A 27824-nucleotide genomic window follows, 5' to 3' on the forward strand; every position below is an offset into this window, starting at 1 on the left:
TCTCATTCGCTTTTCCACGATCCCTGGACCGAGCCCTACCTCTATGAGTCGTAGCCAAGATCAAAGATCTAGCTAACGAACTCGCAAACAAATGGATGGAAGAGAGAAGCATGATAGTAACCAGGTGGAGGCAAGAGCCACAAGAATACTGGGAAGACAAGGTCGGTCTGGTTCCCGAATCCGTCCAAGGCTACCAGGCACAGCCAAAATGGCGAGGGAGGATTTGGGACACCAATTTTGATGCCTGGACTGCATTTTGTAGCTCCCTCCCCGAAGAGCGCAATGATCCCATCTACATGCCCTACCCCCGTAGGCATGGAGTGGATTACAACAGAGAGTTGCATGGGGATTTTGACTTCCCGAGAATCTATAATGTAAATGCTAGAAGCCCGGAGGAGTGCTTAGTATTTAGGGCAGAAGATATACTTCCCTCCATAAATCGTTTCCTTGTAGATTTCTCTTCCTACCCCGATCCAGCATTATTAACCACTTGTAATTACCTCCGACTTCTCAAATTCCTGCTACTCCAGAAACCTGCCGCAGAGGAAGCCCATCTCCCTCCACTCTTTTTTTATCTTAACCTAGGAATAGATAGTAGAGCCATGGTGAGGTTGATGATGTGCGCTACTCTCCTCCCGGCCTTCTGCTTAGAACTATTAGAAAATATGAGTGACACCCGTTTTGCAAGGTGTAATCACCCCTTTTTGTCCACCACTCCTCTAAGAGCTAGAGCCGGTATTAAGGAATACCTACAAAGTCACGCATTTTTATCACAATGCTTGCGACCACCCCGTGACTAAATAGGTGCCCCATGCATCGCCCAATGTCCTCTCTCTCATTCACAAAAAAAAGAAAAGAAGAAAAGTGCTTACTGTCTTCGTTCACTATTGTGGTGCACCATACTAACTACATCTAGAGTCCTCTCTAGCCCCTCCCCCACTTCACACTCAGGGCACATCAAGGGGAAGACTTTCGGACCTGTCACCCTGAGTTTCGCATCGCACCTCAGAAGCCGCACAAACTGGGTCCTCAAGTGTGGGACATTACCAAGGGCTTGCCCAAGGTTAGACCCATCTCCCAGTTCCACTCGCACAGGCACCATGCACTGCACAGTGAGACAGACACACCCCCTAGGAAGTGCACCACTTTTCTTGCAGGTTATGTTCATGTTTCCAGAACGGGCTACTTGGCTGAAGGCGATCGTCTACTACATCCTCCAATGACAAGGAATTTTTCCAGAAGTCCGACATGACCCCATTACTGCAACTTCAGGAGCTTCATTGCGAAGGTTTCAGTAGCTCCATAGATTTCATGTTGACAACCATCCGCCCACTGATGGGCTGCCATTGGCATAGATCTTGGAACCTCACCGTCTGATGATCCATGCCCACTACCTCAAGATCTACGGATCGCTTATTAGCACCACAAGCCTGAAGACTTTCACCTCAAACCGAAGATCCTCTCCTCCCAGACAAGGGTTTTTCAGCCCATGCCATGGTTTTTCACGACAAACAGCGTTCGGAGGGTTTCTCCAGAATAAATCCCTCCAATACCATCTTCCTAAGGGACTGCTTCTTGTTTCAAGCGTTCCGGATACTCAAACGACGACCAGTTCCAGAGGGGTGCCAGAACAATGAGACAGATGCCACAATTGTCAGCAAGCCTAAAGCACGTTGGAATCTCTCCTGGGCATTGTCATCAAACCCCATCACCTCTCATTCACAAGCCTCAGTGTCCTCCAACCGCCAGTCACACCTACCACTAGCATCCTTTATCCCACTACTTCCCGCCACAGTGCCATGGGACTGGCACTCGTCTAGGAGGGGGGTAATGTTAACCCCAACACGAACAAAGCAAAAGAAAGCAGGAAAGACGCAGGGCAAAGGCAAAAAAAAAAGGTAGCCCGACTGAAGTAAGAATAGGAGAAAAGGCCAAAAGCGCAAGGGCAACCTTAAAGGTCCAAGGCAAATACAAAATGGGAAAGGTGCATTTTAAAATATAAAGGCGCACCCTGAAATCTTGTAAAAGAGCGCCGGGCTCTCACCCGTGCAATTTGTAAATGTAGACGGGCAGTGGAAAGGAATCTAGGAAGATAGAGGGACAATGGGAAAAAGAGCCTAGGCTAATGGCCGGCCATGTAAAAAAGGGGGACGACCGCCCATGGAAATTAAGGGCATGTATATAAAGTTAAAAGGTAAATGAGAAGGGCATCCTCATGTGTGGCAGATAGCGCCTTCTTCTTCTCCTCCTGTTTCTCACCTTCGTGCTTCCTTGCTTGTGCTTGTGAGAGGGGCTGAGAGCGTGAGAGTGTGTGAGGGAGTGATCGTGGGAGGGCAAGGGATCTTGGAGAAGAAGCTCTCCATTCTCCCTCTTCATCTTCTCCTCCCCTCTTCTCTCCTCTGGTCTTGAACATGGCTATGGAGGATGAAGCTCATGGGAGAGGGATTGAGGTTGCTTGAGCTCGCCTCAAGGATCGTGGAGCTGTAGGGGTGCAAGAAAGAGGAAGGTACTCGATCGAGCATCAAGGTAAGCTCACTACACCCACAAGGTAGGCGTTGCGCGATGGCTATGTGAGAGGTAGCCATGGCTGCTCAGTTCGAAACACTTGAGTAATAAGTGGTCCGTAGGTCTCAGGGTAGAGCTCGAAGAGCTCCCACACAAGTCCAGATCCTGTGAAATGAGACATTGTAGTTCCAAAAGAAAACACTCCCTTTGTAAAGACTGTGAAATTCAACCTTCCTAGGGAGAAACAAAACAGAGAGCCACATAGACAGTTGTAGATGCAGGATGAAAAGTCCCTGAGATAGAGGATGTTGAAGTACCTCCTCAAGAAAAAGAAGCATAGATGTTGCCACTCCTAAAAGAAAAAGGGAAGATAAAAGTGGTTGTGGCCCCATTCCCCAGCTAATTGGAAAATATGTGGATCCTATCAAGGAATACGATTTGGTCAAAGACCTAGACACTTTTAAACCAAACCTAACATCTGATAGTTGTTGATGTTGTCTCCTAGCTATCGAAAGAAATTAAAAAGCATATCGACAAGAAGAAGATGCCTAAGAATTGTTCCCTCTGTGCAACCAAGTCCAATAGAACCTCAGAACCCATGAAGAAAGTAGATGTGGCTAACGCCTTCCTGGATTTGGGAACCCTAGAGATTGGCATGTGGATTGAAGGATGTTTTATAGTAGACACATTGATTGATGGAGTCTCATCAGTAAATATAATGACGGACGTGACAATGAAAGATCTAGGCTTGCAAGGAATGCAAACTATATAGTGGCTTATTAGATTGGTAGACCAAAGTAGAATCAAGCCTTTGGGCATTCTCCCATATGTAAAAATCCTTGTAGGAAGAAATTATTTGGCTGAAATATCTAGTGGTAAAAAAAAATTCCTATGGGACCTCATACCCTTTGTTGTTGGGAAGACCTTGGCTTTTTGAAGCAAGATCAAGGAAGGATTGGTTTAAAGGAACCCTAACCCTAGGCAGAGGACCCAACAAGGTAGTGCTGAAGTTGTATGGACCGCAAAAAGGCAATGGATCCAAGTCCATAAAAGTTGTAACCAACTCCTCCAATGAAGTAACAGACGGAACATTAGGAGACAAAGAGGCATCAAAGTCTGTGTCTATGGGAGAATACCTCTTGCTTGAACCCAAATTGACTTCTGAAATCACCTTTGACAGTGAAATAGAAGCATGGATGTACTATTCTCCCTGTTATATGATAGGAGTAGAGATAGAGACTGAAATAGAAGCAGAAGCAGAAGAAATAACAGAGAGCATGTTCTTCTCTTATAGAACCCCCATAGAAGAAAAAACAAAATCTGAGAAGAGGAAGAAAGTGATAATGCAGATGGAGATTTTGGAAGAAGCGAGCTAGAAGAGTCTATCCTACTCACAGAAGGCAGCATGAGGAAGAAGTTCCTAGAGTTCCTGAAGCCTCAGAAGCAGAAGATCCCTTTTTGTTCAATAGAATGACTATGGTACCCTTTGGACTGATTAATGAATCATGTCATGAGCAAAGCCTTTATAAGAAATGGATTAAGAAGAGTATGCTTTCCTTCAGCAGTGACTCTTGTCGGCCAAAGTTATCCTTCCTCAGAGAAGATGATGTGATAATGCACCTTGCCAACAGCCCCCAGTTCAACCAGTTTAAACGGAACACACAAGGTTCTTATTATGTGATGTTCTTGGATGCATCCTTAGAAGACAAATCCTAGAGCCAAGAAGTAACTCATCCCCAACCCAAACCTGAAACCTGAATGATACTCTTTCATCCTCCCAAAGAGCGAGCTAAGTCTCCATTAAAAGTAGACATAAGTTCCAGTGAATCATTAGAAGAAGAGACCACTCCCTTGAAAGAGTCGGGACCCCTACCCAAAAGTAGTCCATGGGACATTGATTTGTAAAGTGGAAGGTGAAAAGCAATTGATGTTCGTGGATGTTGACGGAACTGAACGTCACCTGAAGGTGGGTCTAAATCTTCAAGAAGAAGAACTATTGGTCTTGCAAGACCTACTGAAGGAGAACTTGGATGTATTCTCATGGTCGTACAAAGATTTGAAGGGGATTGATCCAATCAAGTCCAAATCGTAGAAGAGGACCAATCCAAAACAACCTTCACAACAGAATGGGAAACTTACTTATAGAGTGATGCCATTTAGGCTCTATAAATCTCCAGCTACTTTCCAATGAGTGATGATGGCTGCCTTCCAGAACCATCTACATGATTTCATTGAGGTGTACCTTGATGGCTTCTGTGTCTATAGCCTAATCCATGAACATTGGGGACACTTAGAACAATGTTTTGACAGATGTCAAGAGTATGGGATTTCTCTCAACCCCAACAAATGTGTATTTGGCATCTCATCAGGAGTTCTTCTAAGCCATATTGTCTCTGCACAAGGGATATCAACAGATCTTGCTAAGATTGAGAAGATTGCCACCTTGACAACACCAACCAACCTCAAAAAATTGAGGGGATTTCTTAGCCATGTGGGCTATTACAGAAGATTCATTAGACACTTTGCAAAGGCAGTCCCCCCGCATGAACTCCTAAGAAAAGATGTAGAGTTCACATGAACTAATGATTGTAACGAGGCGTTTAATAACTTAAAACAGTGTTTAATTTAGCACCCATCCTGCAACCTCCCAATTGGACAAAGGAGTTCCATGTGCACTCTGATATATTAGTTGAAAGCCTAGGTGTATATGCCAAAAGAGCCCCTCTAAGCTAGATCTACCTATCTATTATGCAAGCTAAAAATTAACTGACACAGAGCAAAACTACACAAGAGCTTGAGTGTTTAACAATGGTGTTTGCCTTGGAGAAGTTTCGACACTATCTCCTATTGACACATTTCAAATTCTATGTGGAATACGAAGCCATGTCCTTCTTGATGAACAAGACTGATGTGAAGGGAAGAATGATGAGATGGTTCCTTTTGTTTCAAGAGTTTGACTTTGAAGTGGTTACCAAACCCAATCGCTCCCATGTCTTGGCTGATCATCTTTTGCGAATCCCTCAAAGCGATGAAGAAGAAGAGCAAGATGATCCAGAACTTCTTGATTCTTCCTTGTTTCTACTCGAAACAGTTACCCCATGGTATGCAGACATAGCCAACCTCTTGGCAACCCAACAGTACCCCTTGGGTATCTTGAGCCATGAGAAGAAGAAGGTTCTATTGGAATCAACCCCTACACTCTGTTAGGTGGTGCTCTGTGCAAGAAAGGCAAGGATGAAGTCTTGCAAAGATGTGTTGCAGGAGAAGAGATTGGAATTATTCTTAAAGCATGCCATGACGAGCCCTGTGGCGTACACTTTGTAGGAGAAGTGACAACCAGAAAAGTCTTACTTGTAGGATATTGGTGGCCAACCCTCCATAAGGATGCCTATGATTACTGCAAACGGTGATGCTTGTCAGTGAATGGGAAAGCCTATCAAATCCAATGCCATGCCCCTGCAACGTATTCTTCCCCTAAAGCCGTTCGAGAAGTGGGGGATTGATTTCGTGGGCCCCATTGATTCGCCAACCAGAAGGAAGTAGAATAGATACATCTTGGTCTGTACAAACTATGTAACCAAATGGTGTGAAGCTAAAGCTCAGAAGCGGGACAATGGTAATAGTGTGGCCTTGTTCCTGTACAAGAACATCATCATATTTTGGTAGTCCCCTAGAGCTCATTAGTGTGACCAAGGTACTCACTTCCTCAACAAGATTATGGAAGAATTGACAGAACTATACAAGATTCATCATTGTAAGTCCACACCCTATTACCCCAGAGCCTACGGCCAAGTTGAAGTTACCAATTTCATCCTCTACTTGATTCTGACAAGAACGATAGCCGTACATCATTGTGATTGGGATGATTGACTTACAGAGGCCCTATGGGTGTATAGAACCTCCCATAAGGCTGCTACAAGACAAAACCCTTTCTAGTTGGTGTATGGAAGAAAAGATGCCTTTCCTGTTGAAGAGCTACCCTCTTTGCGCATGGCCACTATCAAAGAATGCTTAGGAGATGACGAATCTCTGCAATGCCATCTCTTGCACTTGGAGTGTCTTGACGAGACTCACAGGATGGCCCTACAATGCATGGAAGCCACGCAAGCCCGCAGAAAGGCCTATCATGACAACTTCATTAAGCAGAAGGAGTTCAAGAAAGATGAATTAGTCCTAGCTTACGATTCCCAATTTGGCAAGTTTCCAAGCAAGCTTCAACAACGCTAGATGGGTCCTTATAAGATACTTTTCGTCAATCCTAATGGCTCGACATTCGATACTTTAGATGATCCTTTCCTTATTAATGGCTATCACCTCAAGAAGTATTACCCTCCTGGGGATCCTAACACAGTCACCATCAATAGCTTCCTCATTCCTTGCACAAAGGTCGAGATGGATTTACCTAATGCTCCTGATAACCCTTTTATTGATCATGATGATGTGGTTCCATTTTGATAGCCCCTTGCAGCCACCTTCCCCTCCCCCTTGTCTTCCTTTCCGTCTGATATAGTAGAGGTGGTGAGGACGGTTCTAATACGTGGTGTTTGTGCCATGCTACTCTTCAAAAACAATCTAAAAGAGATAAAAAAAGAAGAAAAAAACAAAACAAAAATATATCGATCATAGGAGAAAAGGACTTCGGTCCCTGTCATACTGACCTATTCTTTGAGAAAAGGTGGAAACACCCTCAGGAGTAGGGAAAAAGAAAAGAAAAGAAAAGAAGAAAAGAAAAGAAAAAGAAAAAACATTAAAATAAAACTATTATGGGAGAAAAGGAAGCAATTCCTTGTCATAATAGGCCTTGTTCCAAAAAAAGGTGGCACACACCCTTGGACGGGAAGCTAGCTATGGAAAAGGTGGTAACACCTCGCAGTCCAGGATCATTGATTCTCTAGCCAAACTCTTGCAGAAGAAGTTTTTGAGCCGCCTCCCTTGGTGCGCTAAATCCTATAACCTCATCAATGCTTTTGATTCCTACAACATACTAAGTATCCAAAAGGAAGAAGAAGACTCCTTTTGCTACACACCAAAGAATGAGCTTCTCATTCACTTTTCAACTTTATATACAAAACCCTAAATCCCTTTTGGGCGGTCATCCCCTTTTCCCTTTTTTACATGGCCGGCCGTAGCCTAGGCCCTTTTTCCCATTGTCCTTCTATCTTCCTAGCTTCCTTTCCACCGCCCATCTACATTTACAAATTGCACGGGTGAGAGCCCGGCGCTCCTTGAATTAAACCATGATACGCTTGCGCTCTTCTACAAAAGTATTGATTCACGCTTTTTTCTTGTGCGCCTCTGCCTTCCATTTCTCTTGCCTTAGCCTTTGTCTTTGTCTTTTATTTTGGCTTTCCAACTTTTCCACTGCCTGGCACTCTTTTACAAGATTTCAAGGTGCGCATTTGTATTTTAAAATGCACCTTCTCCCTTTTGCAGCTGCCTAGGACTTTTAAGGTTGCCCTTGCACTTTTTGGCCTTTTCTCCTCTCCTTTCTTCAATCGAGCTACCTCTTTTCCGCCTTTGCCCTGCATCTTTTTTATTTCCTTTTCCTTTCTTCGTGTTGGGGTTAACATTACCCCCCTCCTAGACGAGTGCCAGTCCCATGGCACTTTATGTCGAAGGTGGCATGCGGCGCTTGCACCAAAGACGTGGGTGGAAGGGTTTTTGTGGGTTGCCTTGGAGGAGCTCTTATGGTGGTGCGGAGGAAGGGCATTGGTGGCACTGTGCTATTCCGATTGGCTGATGATAGGCTTGTTGTAGGTGGCGATAGGGTTACTCTTTGTTGGAAATGGCCACTCATGGGCTGGCATGGGATTTGGTGTGCATGGGATGCTCATGGTGGATCCTGCTCATGATGATTTGCTGGTGGTTTGCATGATGAAGTAAAGGCCAAGACTTAGGGTTGAGTGTTGATGTAGGGCTGATGGCGTTTTGGTTGGTCTTTAATACCTGCAATTGGAAAACCTCTCAGGTGGTCACTCCCTAAGGGGTAATGCTAGTTTTTGTCGTGTGCACAAGACATATTTGGATTAGTTTGGGAGATAGGTCGAACTCTAAGCAAGCCTGGAGTATTGTCCTGCACTTGAGGACCCAAACTGTGTATAGACTTTGGTGCAGATATCATGTGAGTGCGCGTGTATACTTAGATATTACATAGTTAGAGGGCCGTGGGCTAGGTTTTCGTAACAATGTGCGGATGAAGCAAAGTTATCCCTGTTGAGAAGTTCCCGTGAAGGTATATGAGACATCCTTTGCCTTGTGACTACATGACGTAGCATAATTGAATGCAGGGACACCGCACTTTCGGTAGTAGTTGGAACCTATTGGACCTGCTTTATGGAGGACGGTGTACTCTTCATGGCCAATCGTGCAGTGCTTACCACCATTGATCGCGATGGTTTTAAAGCAGAGTGCCAGAGGGGACTGTGCAAGTGGGTCAGGGTGACAGGTCTAACCATAGGCGAAACAAGCTCACCTCGGTATGTCCTACCCTTGATGTGCCCTGAACTTTTGAGGGTGATGCTAGGGGATCAGGGGCTAGGAACGGAGCCATCCGACCAAAGTCACTGGACGCACATCATTTAAGGACCCCTAGGTGCGGTGCTGTGATCGTAGGTTTTTTTTTTGCCAAAGTACAACCACTGTAATATGCTGAGGCTATGAGCCCTTTTTGGCTGGGAAATGTAAAGCCTCGAAATGGATATGACAACGATGATTGTGCCCGAGCCTCGTTGTTAGGGAAGCCATTGTTGCGATATTGGTGTGATTGCGGGGATATCTGTCGTGAGCTCACTGTAGCGCTTGGTCCTAGAAGAGAGTGTACTCCACGACTATGCTTTGGTATGAGCAATGAGGGTACTCGCAAGGGTGATTTTTTGTGTTCCGCATCGTGGCTGTGTTGCGGTTTGTGGTCTTGCGGTGGCCTGGCCGTTGGACACGTTTGCACGACGACCTGTGTCATCCTGCATCCACTTGTCACTTCGTGAGAGTATATGCTCGCCTACATTAAGTACATCGAACAAATGCAATCATGCTAAGACATAATTTTTCAGAATTCTATGATGTCTATTGGGATGCCTATTTCATTGCTTGTTAAGGTCGCATACATTAGTGAGAGGTAATGGAAATGTATACAAGTGGGGATCTTGCCCCTTTACTTCATCAAAAACAAAAAGTTATGGCATGCCGACTTGTCGAGCTACTTGCACATCATTGGGGTTTAGTCGATAGGTACAAGGCGAGGTGAGTCTAGTTGGCTAGGCGGTGGTAGTGCAGGGTTCCCGTGAGGCTGTGCAGGGAACATGTCGGCCGGGACATGAATGGTGTAGTCCCGGGCCGCTACCATTGCCAAAATGTCTTTAAACAATTCATTAAATTCTTCCCTATCCCGGGCCGCCTTGTCACTTCGTTGCCAGAATGTCTGTGCAACTGGCGTTGCCACATGCTGCGTGTTCCTGTGAGTCTCGAATTTCTTGGCCCGGGGATTCTTCGGCCTTCGTCCTGGATGGTGTCGTTTAGGGCCTCGCTTCTTCACGTACCTTGTGAGGGTGGGCATGTAGCGCACTGGTGGAGGGGCACGTGCCGCATGTTCCCGGCGTGTGCGAAGAGCGTCCTTGCACGCCAGCTGACCGTGGTTCTCCATGTTTTTTTTTTCTTCTAGAAACCTGCAAAATGCAATATAAGATTTAGGCTTTGATACGGGATAAGGGCGTTAGCATTGCAGAATTACAATGTGGGTTATCTAACACATACGACTTAGAAGAGGCGGAGTGGGACGCGCTGTGCTCGTTGTAGCGGGGTGGCCCTTGTGATGTTGTTGACTCAGCCTCCCGCCATTAGTGGGTCTTGGCTCACGCCAAGTTACATTGGCTGGTGGATCTGCGTTTAGAAGGACAAAGAGAGAGAGAGATTGCACCCTGCCTACATCCTTTGGACAGAGCTACCGTGGTGGTAATGCGGAGCACCTGCTCTTTACCCGGAGGCGGGCATGATCTGGTGAATGTGGAACCGGCCTAGCATGGCTTGGCAGCCCTGGTTTGTCTATCTACGCTTGTCTTGTTATGGCTTGCGCGTGTTGATAATGTTTATACTAGGTGATACGAAAATCATTGTATATATATGTGTACGCACATTTGTCCGAACCCTTGTTGCTTCACTAGGATAGAAACCAATGGTAGAACTCAGGATTGTACTGAAGCATAGCATACGCATCTAGCACACGTGGTAGCCTACTCAATACTGATAAATATTTCACCACATCGAGTAGCATGGAACCTTGCCCGAGTCTACTGGTGACATGTAACTCCTCCTCAGCAAGAACTTTATCCAACAGAGGGTTTTCTTGGCTTGGGTCGGCCAAGTCCTTGCCCCGAATGGCAGTCAACACTCGAAGGAAAGTTGGTGCCACATAGGTTGGGTCTCTTTGGGATTGCCATTTGGCCAATTTCTCCTCAGAGACTGTCATGATCTGAGCCCCTAGTTCGGCCATTGCAATGCGGTTTTCACACCAACGCTGCTCAAACCGACTCTGGCCTGCTAATAGTCGCTTTAGTTGCCCTATTTCTACGAGATTCGGTTGGCAGAGCACTTCATTGAACGTGATGGTTAAGCGCAGTACGTCAGCTTCCTCGCCCGAGATGAGTCGCAAGTGTTCGTGTAGGAGCCTGCTATAGTGCTCATCTAGATGTTCATGCTCTTCCCAAGATAAAGGGAAGGGCAAGTAATCTCCAAGCTGCTCCTTGGGGATTGTGCCCATGTCCGCAAGGATGTAAACTCGTGCGAACACCTTGAGCTTAGCATCCAACTCAGTTAAGCATTCTACGACGCTTTTGTGTTCAACGAGGGCTTCCTCGGTTGCTATCTCATGCAAGGTTCTAGGAGTTTGCCTAGGCTTTAGCATGGCTGGGGGTTCAATCCTATGTGGGCAAGATTGGTCAATGCTAGGATTGCTCATGCTCTTGGGGTTTCCATGTTTCTCTTGAGGCTTCGTCATTGCGTCATGGTTCTTTTTGGGTGTGACTAGTGTGAATTCGTCACCCCGTCGTGACAGTGTTGTATCCACTCTTGATTTGTCAATGTGAGTTCTATTGTCAATGGATAGAGTGTTGCAAGCAGCCATTGATGGTAATGACTGCTTTGATTTGTCGGAGCATACGCATGTGCCTAAGGTTTCACCGCTATTAGGAGAGGCATCAGTGGGCTCATTGGTGGATGAACTTGATGCTTTATTCATCAGCTCTCCAGCACTCTTCGTCCCAATGTTCTTGGGGTCCACAACCACCTGCAACTGTTGTTTTTGTTGTTGTTTTCTCCTCTCTTTCTTGGTCTGCGCAGGTGCATCTAACGACTCAGGACCCTGGGCTATATCGACCATTAGTGTGCTTGGTCGGGCCTCAGCATTTCCCTTCTCTAGTGGGTCCTCATGGGACCTAGTCGTGGCCTGCGGAGTAGCCTTGCCAGGTTGCATGGGTACAACTGTCTCCCTTTTGGGAGAGTCTAGCTCTTCCACCCGTTTCCCGGTGCTTAACTCCAGCCCCGGTTTTAGGCACTTTGGAAGTGCCAGAGTTGTTAAGGAGGTAGGTCGCGACACCTCTGTCACAGGTAAAATATTAGGGACACGTTCCACAAGGGGCATGGTCACGGCCAAAGGCTGTGACTGCTGTGGTCCCTGATTGGAAGTAGTGGTGGCTAGTACAGTGGACTGGCTATTATTGGTAGACTGTGGTGCCAAGTCCTTAGGCAGATCAGAGGTGGTAGTGTCTTTTGTTGCCCTTTGCGCATTCACTTGTGCAGGTTGAGTAGCGGCACGAGGCTGCTGCTACCGTGCTTCCCGCGTCCCTTTAGGTGAAGATGATGTAGGAGATTTGGGACTCCTATGTGGGCTTAGCACTGACTGGAGAATTTGCTCGTGATTGTTAGACGATTTTGTCATTAGCTTTGTTGAGCAATCAGCCTTATCATGAGCAATGTTGTGCCTGTGGTGCTCATTATCCTCTTGGGAAGTCGAAGGCTCCTTGGCCACCAGTGGACCTTGTGCGCGCTCGACAGTTACCTCTGATATATGCTTGCTAAGCACGCTAGGCTGAGGATCTACTTTTTGATAGGTCATGCTTGATTTTTTTATTTTAATAGTGAGGGGCTCAATCACTCCAATATTTTTGGTTCGAGACTTGGATTTGCGTTTAGATTTCCTCCTACGCCTCTTTGCCTTTGACATAATTGGGGCTTCTGACAGAGGTGGTTTAGCAGGGGATTTTGGTACCCAAATCCATTGATTGCCCGCATAATACCCTTGAGCACGAAGCAACACCTTGGATATCCATTGTGGCGTTGTGCTAGCTCTCCATCGATGCCTTCGTCTATAAGGCTTGGGCTTCCTTCTTGGTCTTCTACGATATTTGTATGAGATCCTATCCTTGGCCTTGTCTCCTAACCCTTTTGTTTCAAGTATGGCCTCACTCACTGGTTCTTTCTGTTCAACATGCGCATGTATTAACTCTTTCAACAACTCCTTGCTCTCATTACCAGGCTCGCTTGGCATGTCAGTATACTCCTTGTCGTTCCCTCGAGGTTCGCTGAGGTCACCCTTACTAAAGGTTGTGACTATCCTCACACCTGGTAGTGTCAGGTGTATCCTCTGTTCTACATAGTCAGCCTCACATTTGGTCGCCCTTTTGAAGGGTCTTCCGAGGAGGGTTTCCTTACCATATTCAGCACCATTTGGAGGAACATGAAACAAGATAGGCAAGCTTTCAGTTTCAATTGTTGCAAGGATATTCCACTTCCCTATGAGTGCTTGTGGAGGTCCCCCATAAGGACTAAGAGTTGCATTAGTCGGTGTCAGCTCTGGTTGGCCTAGTAGGGTCCATGCCTCATAGGTCAAGACATTAAAATTTGCCCCTTCATCAATCAGAGCATCGATAGTATGCTCTCTCTTTGCGGTGAGTTTGACCCTAAGATAAGCAAGTGGTACTATGTCTTCATCTTCCGAGTTTTACATGGCCGGCCGTAGCCTAGGCCCTTTTTCCCATTGTCCTTCTATCTTCCTAGCTTCCTTTCCACCGCCCGTCCACATTTACAAATTGCACGCGTGAGAGCCCGGTGCTCCTTGAATTAAACCATGATACGCTTGCGCTCTTCTACAAAAGTATTGATTTCCGTTTTTTTCTTGTGCGCCTCTGCCTTCCATTTCTCTCACCTTGGCTTTTGTCTTTGTCTTTTATTTTGGCTTTCCGGCTTTTCCACTGCCTGGCACTCTTTTACAAGATTTCAGGGTGTGTCTTTGTATTTTAAATTACACCTTCCCCCTTTTGCAGCTGCCTAGGACTTTTAAGGTTGCCCTTGCACTTTTTGGCATTTTCTCCTCTCCTTTCTTCAATCGAGCTACCTATTTTCCTCCTTTGCCCTGTATCTTTTTTATTTCATTTTTCTTTCTTCGTGTTGGGGTTAACAGGTGCGTTTATGTTTCCCTATACACACACGGGATGGGTCTCTGCCATCGGCACAGGACACATCACCCTGTTCTATTCACTACACTACTAGGCTCCCTGACCTTCCTCCTTGCACATATGCCACATGGGTGAAACTCACGGATGCACTATCAATTGTGCACACTGGCATACTCCCAATCACTTTCCCCTTGCTCAATTCTAAACCAGTCGTGAGTTATGGGATTTCATGTTTATTCATTGAGCGATGTGTGTCATGGGGTGAGCGACTGTTCTATCATCCTCTTGAGTGCCCGTGAGTTGAGAGTTCTATTCTTCGTCATCAACACTTGAATCAACAAACTTTATCGACAGCACTACCTCCCTAGGTACTGTTGCATGGTCCCTGCCATGCTGGACATGTTCTCTAGCGCGCCCTAGTTCCTCTGATCGCCCGACGACGACTTCAATATTTCTGCATCAACTACGACGGTTCCCTTCAACCATCTACGAAATGGGCCAAGTGTCATAACCCTACTTTTCTGTTTGCAAGTGTATGTTATGTCTTAAGTGTGGGGACACTAGCGTCTAGTCCATTGACAAGTCCGTGCCCATGATAATCAATCTACTCTAACCGGTAAGGTCTTAAGTGTGGGGACACGTCCCTACACGTCTCATGTACATAATCTGATGTGTATACCCCCTACATATGTCTTTGCCCAATCATGCGTGTCTACCCCGTACTAGTTTTGTTTTGATGGGGTCCCTTCCTCACCCACCCACCCTCATACCCCCTGTCGTCGAGGCTGTTTCCCTTATGGTTGCTTTTATTGCGCAAATTTTTCATTTTCTATGTGAACATCCCCTACATTCACCAAATTCCCAATCAAACCTTATAGCCTTGTTCGTCCTTTCGAATGACACACTTTTCCTTCTTACATCCCCCTGTTCCGGTTTACCTTTTTGCGTTATTAATTTTTGACACTTTTCCCACCCAATGGGATGTATTTACATGCGAACGCGTCCTTATCACTTCGAAATAGTGATCTAACATACCAGCCCTCTCCTACGCCTTCCCTGGATATTTTTTATTTTTCCCGCCTGTTGTTCTGACGTACGGTTTGTCCATAATTCATTTTTGTGTGGTTTTGTGCCTTTTTCGCGTATGTTTTTGACATTTTTTCATGTGAACCTACCCTATTCTCCTCAGAATTCAATTCTCACTGGCTTCCCTAGTCCGACCATCTTTTTTGCCCAATTCTCCTTTTTCCTCCACCCTGTTTTGACCTCTCGATTTTTTGTTATTAATTTTTATTGGTGTTATCGAGCTCCAATTTTTTGTTTTTTCCATGTGAACGCCTCATAACCCCATCCAAATTGCAATTTGATGTGATAGCCCTGAAGAGACTCTATATGTCGTGATATTTTTTCTTTTTTCTGCCCTCCCTTTCGGTGCACGGATCATTCGCTATTAATTTCTGAATTCCGTTTCGGATACGATTTTTGGGTTTTTTCCATACGAACAGGGTTTCTTTTGCTCAACACTAAGTTCTGATGTGATAGGCTTGTCGGGCATAATTTTTGGCACATTTTTCATTCTTCCCTCACTATGTTCCAGCTTATGGATTTTTCAATATTCATTCATGTTTGCGTTTTTGGGGTCGATTTTTGACTTTTTCGCATGCGAACCCCTCCTTATTCCCTTGGACATGTGTTTTATTGTGCTAGCCCTGTGAATCCCCTTCTCGTAGATATTTTTCCTTTTTACTGCCCTTCGTTCCGATGCCCAGATCTTTTTATATTTATTTCTGTATTTCGTTTCGGGATTGCTTTTTGGGTTTTTTCCATGTGAATGGGTCTTATCTTCATCGGAACTGTGTTCTGACATGATGGGCCTGTCCGGTATTCCTTTTCTCACAATTTTCATTTTTCCTATGTTTCATTTCGGCGAATGGATTCTTTGATATTAATTGTCGTATGGGTTTTCGTGACTATTTTTTGCATTTTTCCCATGCGAACGCCTTGATTTGATCCCCGGACACCCCGTTGTACTTTTTCGTCATCTCCCCCCACCTCCTGACCCAATTTTCCTTTTTACCGCATTGCGTTCCGATGAACGGTTTGTGCGTTATTAATTTTTCTTTGTTTTCCTATGTGCTTTGCCTCACGCGTGAACGCATGCGTTTTTGAATTTATGAGCCCCGAGATGCCCCATTGTCTTCAGGCCCTTTCGTCCCAACGTGCCGGTCGTGTTCCATCTAGTCACTGCAATTTTTTTTACCCCCACCCCATGCATACGCATGGGACGAGGGCGCTCTCCCCTTTTTCGGCTTTTTTTTTCTTATTTTAATTTAATTTTCCCTTTTTTGCATTAATTATCCCCCCCACTCATTGTTTTAATTTACCAACTAACCACAAAATTAATAAAACAAACAAAACCACCATTTTCATTTTTTTACCAAAAAAAAACACAAAACAACAATAATTACCCCCAAAAAAAACCACCAAAACAAAAAAAAAAAAAACAAACAAACAAACAACCCACAACAAACAAAACAAAACAAAAACCAAAACACAAAACACACAGAAGGCCAAAACAAAAGTTTTTTTTTTAACAAAACAAAAAACAAATACCATTTCTAAAAAAATGAAACACAAAAAAACACAACCCAAAAACCAGAAACCAACAACAACAACCACCCCCACCCATTTAATTTTTACAAAAAACAATAAAAAACCACAAAAAAAAAGAAAACGGTTCTTCTTCTTCTTCGTCTTCTTTCTTTGCGAGACCGCCGTCCATCGACCTCCCTCCTCGTCGCGGCCTCCACCTCCCACCCCTTCGCGCCTGCGACCTCCCTCCCCTTTGCAGCCTCCATCTCCCTCCCCTTCGTGCCTGCAACCTCCCTCCTCTATTCGCGCCTCCTCTTCCCTCCTCACATGTCTGCGAGCTCCCTCCTCTCGTTGCGGCCTCCTCCTCCTCCTCGTCTCCGTCTCCTCCGCCCAACTGTCTCCTCCTCTTCATCTTCCCCTCCTCCACCCCACCATCTCCGCCTCCTCCACCCCACCGTCTCCTCCTCTTCATCTTCCCCTCCTCCCCCCATCGCACCTCCTCCACCATCCTCCTCCTCCCTCGCCACCTCCCCCGCGGATGCTACATTTACCCCCACCCGCCAAATTCACCCCCCCCCCCCACATTTGGCCCCTCCCCCATCTTTGGCCCCCTTCTTAAGCCCCTGTTCTTACCTCCCCTTCTTAAGCCCATGTTCTTACCCCCGCCCCCCCCCCCCCCCCTTCTAAGCCCCCTTCCTATGCCCCTCCTAAGCCCCCCCAATTCCTCTTCTCCCCTAGCGGCCTCATAGCCCCCACTCCCACCCCGCTTCGTTTACGGGACCTACACGCGAGATAGTCACGTGTGGCCCCCAAGGCATGACCGAGTGTTCGTGTGTTGCTTTGCGGGTGTTCACGCACGCGGACGCGCATTTTGTCTTCTTCCTGCGGTGGTCTATGTCATCCCTGAGTACACACAGCTATTCACACGCAGCCCCGTGTACTTATTTTTTATTTCAAAACCCGAGAAAACACCTAAAATCCTAAAATTTCCTTTTAAAAATCATAAACTTTTAATTAAAAATAGAAAAATAGCTGGAAAAATCCTTTACCAAATTGGGAAATTTTTTGGTTTATTTTCTTGGTTGAAATGCAAAAAATCAATTGTAGATAAATTACAAATATTAAAATCCTTCAAAATCCATTGAAAATTGAACAAAATTTATTTAAAATCAATAAAAATAAAAAATAATTTCAAAAAATTCAAAAAATTCCACCAACTCATTGGAATATTTCTAGAATGGTTCATACACTGAAAATGCTTTGCCAAATGGTCCAAATATTATTTTAAGGTAAAAATGCTAAATTCAATACCTAAATTCATGAAAAATCATTTTTAATTTTGAAAATAAGCTGAAAAAAATACCGGATGAATTCAAAAACATTGTTGAAACTTGATGGTCTAGTTTTCACTCATGGTGGACTGCTGAAAGCTCACCATAAAAATTTATAACATATTCAAGTATCCCATTTATCCCATTTTAATCTTTTTTTTAACAAACAAACAAACATCGGATATCACCTTGAAAATAAATTTAAAAATAAATAAAAATAAAAATAAAAAATAACCTAACAACACAATCAACAAAAACAAACACAAAACAAATCGTGCATATCAAACAAATATATCTCCACTAACCTTGCCTTGACGTGTCACATTATTTTCAGTTCGTGGTTTTTTTTTTCTTTTTGGACTGCTTACTTACATCTTGGGATTGAGATGTGCGCATTTCATTTCATTGCATACACACATATCCACTTTCAAGTGCTTTTCTTTTTCTCTTCCTATTTTTTATTTTTTGCTACCCCAAAATTCACGAGTATTTCTTAAAATGAATCCTAAACACCACCATGGCACATGCGCTCACGCCAAACACACCATTTTCTAATAAATTAAAATCAACCCGTCGTTCACTTTGCACGTGTGCTACGTGCGCTTCAGAGACACCTTAATTTTAAATAAAAATGAACCAGTCGTCACAAAAATGTACACGCTGAAAAAGAAGTGCTTCAAACACATCAAATTTTTAATCAATGAATATGCATTTAGTGACCTGAGTTTGGGTATCGAAGTCCGAGATTCGTTAAAAGCACCGTCTCACATTAATAAATTGTAACTAACAATTTAAAAATGAACCGTCGTTTTCTTATTAAGGTTTACAACCTAATAAACTTTCAACCATTATTAATAATTTATTAAAAGGAACCCTTCACTAAAATCATTTCCCTCACTGTGCTTTTTTTCATTTTTAATAAATGCGCTTCATGGGATGGGCATGTGCAGTCTTTCAAGTTGTCATTGCTTACCGAAGTTCCGGTTATGTCCTGAGAGGGTTATTGAGGTATTATAGTTTGATTGTATGATACGATTACAGGTGCAATCTATAGTTTTCTTTTCTACCTGATACGGGGTCTCGGGTGCATGTTTGTTGCATAGCATGAAGCTTTCGGTCGCATATGTGTAGGGGTCATGCCGAATTCTTTTTAGGATGTGGATTGTTTGGAGTGGTCAGTCGATTAGTCACATCTGTGTGTGCTTATTTTGGTCGATTTCTTTTTTATAGATATTATATTGTTTTGCAAGCATTCACTGTGATTGTCTATGTGTGTGGTATGTTGAGATATCGAGCTCCACTCGTGATACGCCAGGGTGACCGTTGTGCATTTATGTCACCGACGTGTCAGTTGCAGATGCGGTTGGTACACCGCCCATGAATAATAGCTACATGATAGCTATCCTTATCTACTCTAGTTCGTGGCTCAGTTAGTATGCCACCTTAGTTAGTTGAGTTTGGTTTGAGACCCATATAGAGGGTTCTTCTATTTCTTTGTACTAGAGTTCTTTTGGCTTACACAACTAAGAAGAGGAAAACTGTTTTCAGCCTCCACCCTTGTGTGTCTTCCCCCATTGTGCAAGCAAGAAAGCTTCAAGCGAGACTCCTTCCTTCTCTCCCACAATCTTGACATGGTATCAGATTCTTGTTCGTGGTAAGGAGCTCAATAAAGCAAGCCAAGCTCGCGGTGTTCTGGTAAGAGGAGCAGTGTTGCTTTCATTTTTTGTTTTGGGAGCAGATCTCTGCAGGTAGCACAGCCGGAAATTGCAGGAGTGCATTGTCTCAGGTTGAGACGCCCTTCGCGCTGAAGCAAGAGGGCAGTATATGCTGCGGGTGAGAGCTTTAGCTATCGGCGACCCTGTTTTTTTTATTTGAGGCCATTTCGGGCCCTGTTTTGGAGGCGGAAGTTTTCTGCACGCACTCAGGAAAAAGCTCTGTTTTATGCATACTGTGCGACCACTGTTCTACAGGTCGGTGAAAAGTTACCACAAAAATTGCATCGTATGCTTGTGCGCAGAGACATTGGGAGTTACAGAATCATCCTTGGTTTCTGTTTATGCAAAATCGTCACTAGGAAGTGACTGTGTGGTCAAATACCACTTTCGCCAGTTTTGCAGATTTGCCCTTGTGAGGCTGAAGCTGTGTTCTTTGCAGTGACAGAACTTTTTGCAGTATTCTGTAATGGCGTCTGATTCTCTCTCACAGATTGTCACTGAAAAGCTTGACAAGAACAACTTCCAAGCATGGAAGTTTAGAATGACGAATTTCCTTATGGGAAAAGGATATTGGGAATTTGTTGCAGGAAATGAAGAAGAACCAGTTCTTCCTGATGTTCCCAATCAACAGCAAATGCAGGCATTCAAAGCATGGCATGAGAGAGCCAGGAAAGTTATGTACTGGCTGTCTATCAGTATTTCAGACTCTATGATTGTGCATATTCAGGATGCAAGTACGCCAAAGGAGGCATGGGATACTTTGTCAAAAATGTATAGCACAAATACGCAAGCCAGGAAAATGCAGCTCAAGCAAGAGTTGCATAATGTGCAAAGAGAAAGTATGAGCATCAATGACTACCACATGAAGGTGAAGAAGATTGCAGATGCACTTACTTCCATTGGGTCGCCAGTGGAAGATGATGATTTAGTTTCTGTGACCTTGAATGGTCTAGGAAAGGATTATGCGCAGTTTCGGACATCCATTTCAGTTCGTGAAAGATTTTCTGATTTTGAGGAGTTGATTGCTCTTCTAATTTCTGAGGAGCAGAGAAATGGTGGTGCATCTTCTTCAGGAGGAACTTCAAAAGAAGCTGTCTTCTACTCAAATGCTGGAAGAGGTAGAGGCAGAGGTAGAGGAGGCCGATTTGGAGGCCGTGGTAGAAATCAGAATATGCAGCAAACTCAAGAAAACCAGTCCTATGGAGGAGGACGTGGTAACTCTAGAGGCAAGGGGAGCCAAAGAGGTCGTGGTGGATGGCAGAGAGGCCAAAATGCAAACAATAATGTTGAATGCTACTACTGTGGTAAAATGGGTCATATGGCTAAAGACTGCTATAAAAAGCAGAATGACATCATGAATGGAAAACTGCAACAAGGGAATTATGCATCTTCTAGTAGACAGGGTGATGACAGAAATGAGCATTTGTTCATGGTGCAGCACATGAACAATTCTGTGACAAGTGCAGAAGAAAGCAACGATGTATGGTATGTTGACTCAGGTGCATCAAACCACATGACAGGTCATGCAGAATGGATGGAGGATGCAAGGAAAATGGAAAAACCAGGATTTGTGGAGACTGGTGATGATACTGCACATCCTATTGTGCAGATTGGAAAAATTCCCTTGTCTATGCATGATGGAAAAAAGAAATACCTGTCCGATGTATTTCATGTCCCGAATATCACCAAGAATCTGGTTTCTGTTGGTCAAATGGTTGAGCAGGGCTTGCAGGTCAGATTTAATCCTCATGGATGCTTTGTTGAGGATATGAAAAATAAAGGTCGCTTGATAGCAAAAGGAAATAAGAATGGCAGAATGTTTACATTGGATGCAGACATGTCTGAATTGAGTGCAGCAATGTTTGCACATGGGACCGATGTAGTTGCAGATATTGATATCTGGCATAAACGCATTGGTCATGTTAATGTACAGCGACTTAAATCAATGCAGGCCCAAAATATTGTTGCAGGTTTGCCAAAATTCAAGGTTGCAGAAATGCATAAGGTATGTGAAGCCTGTCAGTTTGGAAAACAGGCAAGGAAACCATTTCCTAGACATGTTCAAGAGAGTAAGAAGCCATTGGAATTAATCCACTCTGATGTGTGGACAACTAAAGCTGCATCTCTTGGAGGCTGTCATTATTTTGTCAGTTTTATTGATGACTATAGCAGAAAAGTTTGGGTGTATTTTATGAAAAAGAAAAGTGAAGTTTTTGGGCATTTCAAAACTCTTAAAGCGATGGTTGAAAAAGAAACAGGCATGCAGATAAAATGCCTAAGGTCAGATGGAGGGGGAGAGTACCTCTCAAATGAGTTTGCAAGGTTCTTGCAGGAGCATGGCATAAAGCAGCAATATTCATGCAGTCATACCCCACAGCAAAATGGAATTGCAGAAAGGAAAAACAGGCATATTGGAGAGGTATCTCGTGCCATGCTCAATGAAAAAGACTTGCCAGATTTTTATTGGGCTGAAGGAGTTGCTACAGCAGTCTACATAATGAACAGGACTCCCACTGCAGCAATACATGGAATGACTCCAGAGGAGAGGTATACTGGTAGGAAACCAGATATTTCTCATTTGAAAATTTTTGGTTGCATTGCCTATGTACATGTGCCAGATGAGTTGAGATCCAAGTTGGATCCAAAAGCTGAGAAGTGCATCTTTATTGGTTACTCTCTGCAGCAAAAAGGATATAGATTCTATAACCCTTCTACTCTTAAGTTTACAGTGAGCAGAGATGTTGTTTTTTATGAGATGAGTAGCTGGTATAAACCAGTAAATGTGATTGATGATGTAGATGCACAAAATGGTAATGTTGCACAAAATTCACAGCAGCAGTCACAAAATATTAGTGGACCTGGAGCGTCCTCTAGCAGTGGTTCACAGTCTTCGCCATGGACAGGCAGATTGAGATCAGGAGAATCTTCTCAAAGCAATGCAGATAGTGGTACGCAGGTATCACGAAAAGGAAAAGAGAAGGTTGACCAGCCCATGTTTGATGTGAATGCAGGTCACTCTTATGTGGATGGTGAATCCAGTGGCTCAGAACAGACCATTGATGATGAGTTGGGTATTCCTTCTATTGTTACACCTGGAGTAAGGAAGACCAGGGATGTTTTGAGAGCACCTAGGAGTGAACCTACTTTGGGCAGGTCTACGAGAGCTAGGTATCCTGTGGATAGGCTGAAATATGATGGATTTACAGCCATTCACTATGCATATATGGTTAAAGTGATACAGGAACCAGAACCCACTTCTTTTGAGGAAGCCATGGGAAAAGAAAAATGGGAGAAATCCATGGATGAAGAAATGGATGCCTTGGAAGCAAATGCTACATGGGAATTGGTACCTTTGCCTAAAGGTAAAAATGCAATTGGCTGTAAGTGGGTTTATAAGGTGAAGCACAATGCAGATGGTTCTGTGAACAGATACAAGGCAAGATTAGTAGTCAAGGGGTATGCACAAACATATGGTATTGACTATGAAGAAACATTCAGTCCGGTTGCAAGGATGGCAACCGTAAGAGCGGTCATTGCTTGAAGATATCCTTCATGTGAAAATGCTATTGAAGCAGAAGTTTGAGATGAAGGATTTGGGAGAGCTGCGTTATTTCTTGGGCATTGAGGTGATTAGATCACCAAGTGGGATACAGCTCTTGCAGAGGCAGTATAGATTGGACATGCTGTCCAAATATGGGATGACAGGCTGTAAGCCTATTTCAGTTCCTTTGGAGCAGAATGTGAAGCTGAGCGCAGATGCAGGTGAGCTTCTGGAAGACCCTACTATGTACAGACGCATAGTAGGAAGCTTGATTTATATGACTATTACCAGGCCAGATTTGAGCTATGCTATTGGATTGGTAAGTCAGTTTATGCAGGCTCCAAGGAAATCGCATTTGGATGCGGCTAGACGCATACTCAGGTATGTGAAGTCCACATTGCAGTATGGACTATTTTATGAGACTGGGGTTCAAATACAACTGCATGGATACACTGATGCTGATTGGGCTGGTAGTATTTCTGATAGACGATCTACCAGTGGATATGTGTTCTCTTTTGGGAGTGATGCAGTCACTTGGAGCAGCAAGAAACAGCCTACAGTTGCCTTGTCGAGCACAGAGGCTGAGTACAGGGGTGCAGCAATGGCTGCATGTGAGGTAGCTTGGTTGCATAAGCTACTTTATGATATGCATCAGTCTACAGATGGGCCAGTTGTCATTTATTGTGACAACATGAGTAGTATACACTTGGCAAATAACCCAGTCTATCATGCTAGAACAAAGCACATTGAGGTGCATTATCACTATGTGCGAGAGAGGGTTTTACTAGGTCTTATTGATCTAGTTTATGTCAGCACAGAGGATCAGGTAGCTGACATATTCACGAAGGCATTGGGCGCAGAGAAGCTGCGCAAGTTCAGAGACCTGCTTGGTGTGCAGGAATTGGGATTGAGCTCGAGGGGGAGTGTTGAGATATCGAGCTCCACTCGTGATACGCCAGGGTGACCGTTGTGCATTTATGTCACCGACGTGTCAGTTGCAGATGCGGTTGGTACACCGCCCATGAATAATAGCTACATGATAGCTATCCTTATCTACTCTAGTTCGTGGCTCAGTTAGTATGCCACCTTAGTTAGTTGAGTTTGGTTTGAGACCCATATAGAGGGTTCTTCTATTTCCTTGTACTAGAGTTCTTTTGGCTTACACAACTAAGAAGAGGAAAACTGTTTTCAGCCTCCACCCTTGTGTGTCTTCCCCCATTGTGCAAGCAAGAAAGCTTCAAGCGAGACTCCTTCCTTCTCTCCCACAATCTTAACATGGTATGTGTATATTCCATCTGAATGGCGCCTTAAGCTCCTCCTCCTATTCAGTATGTCCCATTAATCAATAGGGATTATTCTTCCCTACTAAATTTTGAGCCTATTGCAAAAGCTGGCCTTGCATCTTTTGTGGCTGCTCCACTCTCTCTGATTCCAAATGATCCAGCCCTTTGTGATGAGTTTTTTGCGTCATACAATAAGAAATCGAGCTTGGTTCGTGTAGTACTTCTATGGTCCTGACACCTAGGGGGTTAGGGAAGGCTTTGTCTCTTCCCTACAAATGAGAACCCTTTGTCATAGCCAGACAGTTATTCTCAAATGAAGAGATCCTCAAGCTGTTACAAAAGTAGACTAAAGAGGTCCTCGATGTCAAGAAGGTGATCAACACTTCAGGAGTGTCTTTCTCAATGATCACTGATCCTCTCTAGAAGCTAGTCTGCCAATTTCTCCAGGACAAGTTCATGCCTGCCAAGACACCATCTCACTATTTGTCTGAAGAGCTCTTCACAACCTCCAAGATGGTTTTAAAAGGGGTTGCCATTGACTGGAATACTTACCTTGTTATGAAGATGGACCAGCATTTTGTCAAGATGACTAGAGGGATTGTTACCAATGTAACCTATGGTTCATATTTATATGCTTTCCTGACATATTCAAGCCTTAAGAATGATGTTTTACCTCCTCCTCCATCTGATCCAGTCCCTCCCCCTCCACCTTTAGAAGATTCAGAACCCATTGGCATAGAGGATACTGACTCCCCTCCTTCGTTGGTCATTTAGTGGAAGCCCTTGAAGTGTGTAGCAGATACAATTCCACCAGTCATTCCTTCAGTGTCAGTTCCTGCTACCTCTGGGAGTGACCTCCTTGCTTGCCTCACATGCAACAACTTATTCAGGGCACATCGAGAGGGTTCTTTGGATATATCAGTTCCTTCGTTGAACAGTTTAGTGGCAGGGGATGCCATTCCTTTCCTTTGTAACGACATCCAGAGTTCTATTGAACTCTCAGTGACAGCTTGTGTTCAACAGTTATATGCTTCTTTCTATGAAGGATTGATGCAATCCAAAGACCAGATGCATAAGGCAACCACAGAGCTAGCCTCTGCTAAAGACACTCTTTCCAATCTGTTTAAGCAGATGGAGCAGCAAACACAAATGATTGAGACCCAGAGAGAAAAAATATCTTCTTTGAAAACTCAGTTAGGAGAAGCTCAGTCAGAGATCACTAGAGTTTTGGAAGAGAAAGAGAAAATATCTAAAGATTTAAGACTCTTTTGGATATGAAATTGTCAACTTTGCAGACTGCTCACAATACAATGGAATCCCAAGCTTTCCAGATTAAATAGTTGAAGGACCAACTTGCACAGTCACGGTCCATCCCTCTAAGTCCCAGTGTCCCCATGATTCCTTCTCGCATTTCTCCATAGACAAGCCACATTATGTCCGTTGCTTCAAGCTAAAGTAGAAAGATTGCATTCCAGGATGGATTTATTATTGTCTACATTTGAGCAATTTCAGGAGTATGTTCCTCCCGACCATTCCTTTTTTGTCCACTATCAACTACAGAAGTTGGCCTTCTATATTAAGGTCTCAATCAACAATGGATCTACCTCTTCCAAAGGATGGTTGGAGTGGAGCCTGGTCTTCTGATTTGCTGACAGAAGTTATAAATATTGTCTTTGAAGATTCTGTGACAACGGATACCATGTTGTTGTCTTATATGTATCTACAAGGTGATCTATTAATTCCAAATGATGTAGATCTGGCTTGGTATGTAGGGGATGTGGTCTTACAAGCTGCCTTATATGTCAACCATTTGGAGTTGAGGATAGATGAAATGTTCAAGTGCTATTCTTATAAAGTGGCTACTTGCCCTGACACTTTATGATGGCATTCAATGATTGATTCTGTAGTCTTGAACCAACGACAGAATACAGCCTCTACTCATGTGCAGAACACTAACCAACTGAGGGTGGATCTTTTAGCCTATCTTTCCAAGAACCATCCCTTTGATTCATCCTTCTTTGATGCCTACCATTGACGATCTGTTTTAGGTTCCTCTGTTCCTAGCTTATAGTATTATCAACAAATGGCCCATCGCTATGATGCTTATTTTTCCCTTTATCAATCCAACTCAACAGCCATCTTACCTCTCATTTTCCAACCTCAGGGTTTTCCTCAAAATTCCAATCTTTACCTACTGTTCTTTCATTGAAGATCGAGTCTTTTCCTCTTCTCTGCCTTGTCCTTCCCCATCTATCCATATACCTTCTACTTTTCATGCTTATCAATTAACACCTTTCCTAACTAATTCGCCTAAATTTTTAGCTAATCCTTCTTTAGCTTATTCCTAATTTTATGATTTTTCCTACCCATCTCTTCATCCTCTTTTACTCATTCCTCTTCCATCTCCTACCATTTCTATTTCTCAATCCCCTCAGTTGGTTAGTGGGTATGAAGGATTTGATCAGCAGATTCCAAGAAGAAGAGGGTGGAGCTCAACTGATTCTCTCACGCGACCACAGATTAATTGGCCATTAATTTTAGGGGACTCGAAAACTGCTAGTCAAGCGTACCAAAATTATCTCCATTTTTCCCAACAATATTCACAATCTCTAGATCCTTCAATGAGATTGACAGCCCATTTTGCTTGGTACCTAGCATATATGCACAGGCATTCCCATAACAATCAAAAGGCCATTCCCAAGCTTTGTATGAATGTCAATGTGAACATTGATTCCCAACAATTGGATGTCCTATATTTTCATGCCCTTTGTTTACCTAGTAGATTGCCTTGTTTTGCTAGGACGAATGTGCTACCTTCAATTCTTTCACAATCCTCCAAAATCTTTTGTAGATGAATCCTTATCCATGGATTGCTTTTGTAATCATCAAGCTTTCAAGAGGGATCATCTTCACTGATACCCCTAAATGTATATTCTATGCTTCTTAATGATATATTTTTTTAGAGGTGCAATTCAGATGGTTGTTTTGTGTTTGTGTATTAATTTTTATGTGATGAGTTTGTGCTAGTTGAATAATTTGTTCGAGAGCTCTCTTTTGGACTATTGACATTGATGGTGATGGTGGATGGCAAGCCTATGATGCAAAGATGAGGAACCTCTTATATCCTTTACAAATTTGTTATAACTTTCTATTATTTATAAGATGTGTTAATGCATAATGATGTTTTCCTTTAGTAGTATTCTTTCTTAGATACAGGTGATAAGTTGGGGTCGTGTTTGGGTGATTATTGAAGATACTAAAGAGGATCAAATTGAGCTTTTTAGTAAACTTACATTCTTCTTTTCCTTAGGTCACGAGGATGCTTCCTTTCTAAGTGTGGGGATATGTTGAGAGAGGAAAAAGACTGAATTTTTGATTGATTTTTGTTGTTTTTGAGGTCTGAATGGTTGATT

The sequence above is a fragment of the Lygodium microphyllum genome, chromosome 23, assembly GCF_053477565.2.
Source record: "Lygodium microphyllum isolate KBCC chromosome 23, Lygodium_microphyllum_v1.1.10, whole genome shotgun sequence".
Taxonomy (NCBI): Eukaryota; Viridiplantae; Streptophyta; class Polypodiopsida; order Schizaeales; family Lygodiaceae; genus Lygodium; species Lygodium microphyllum.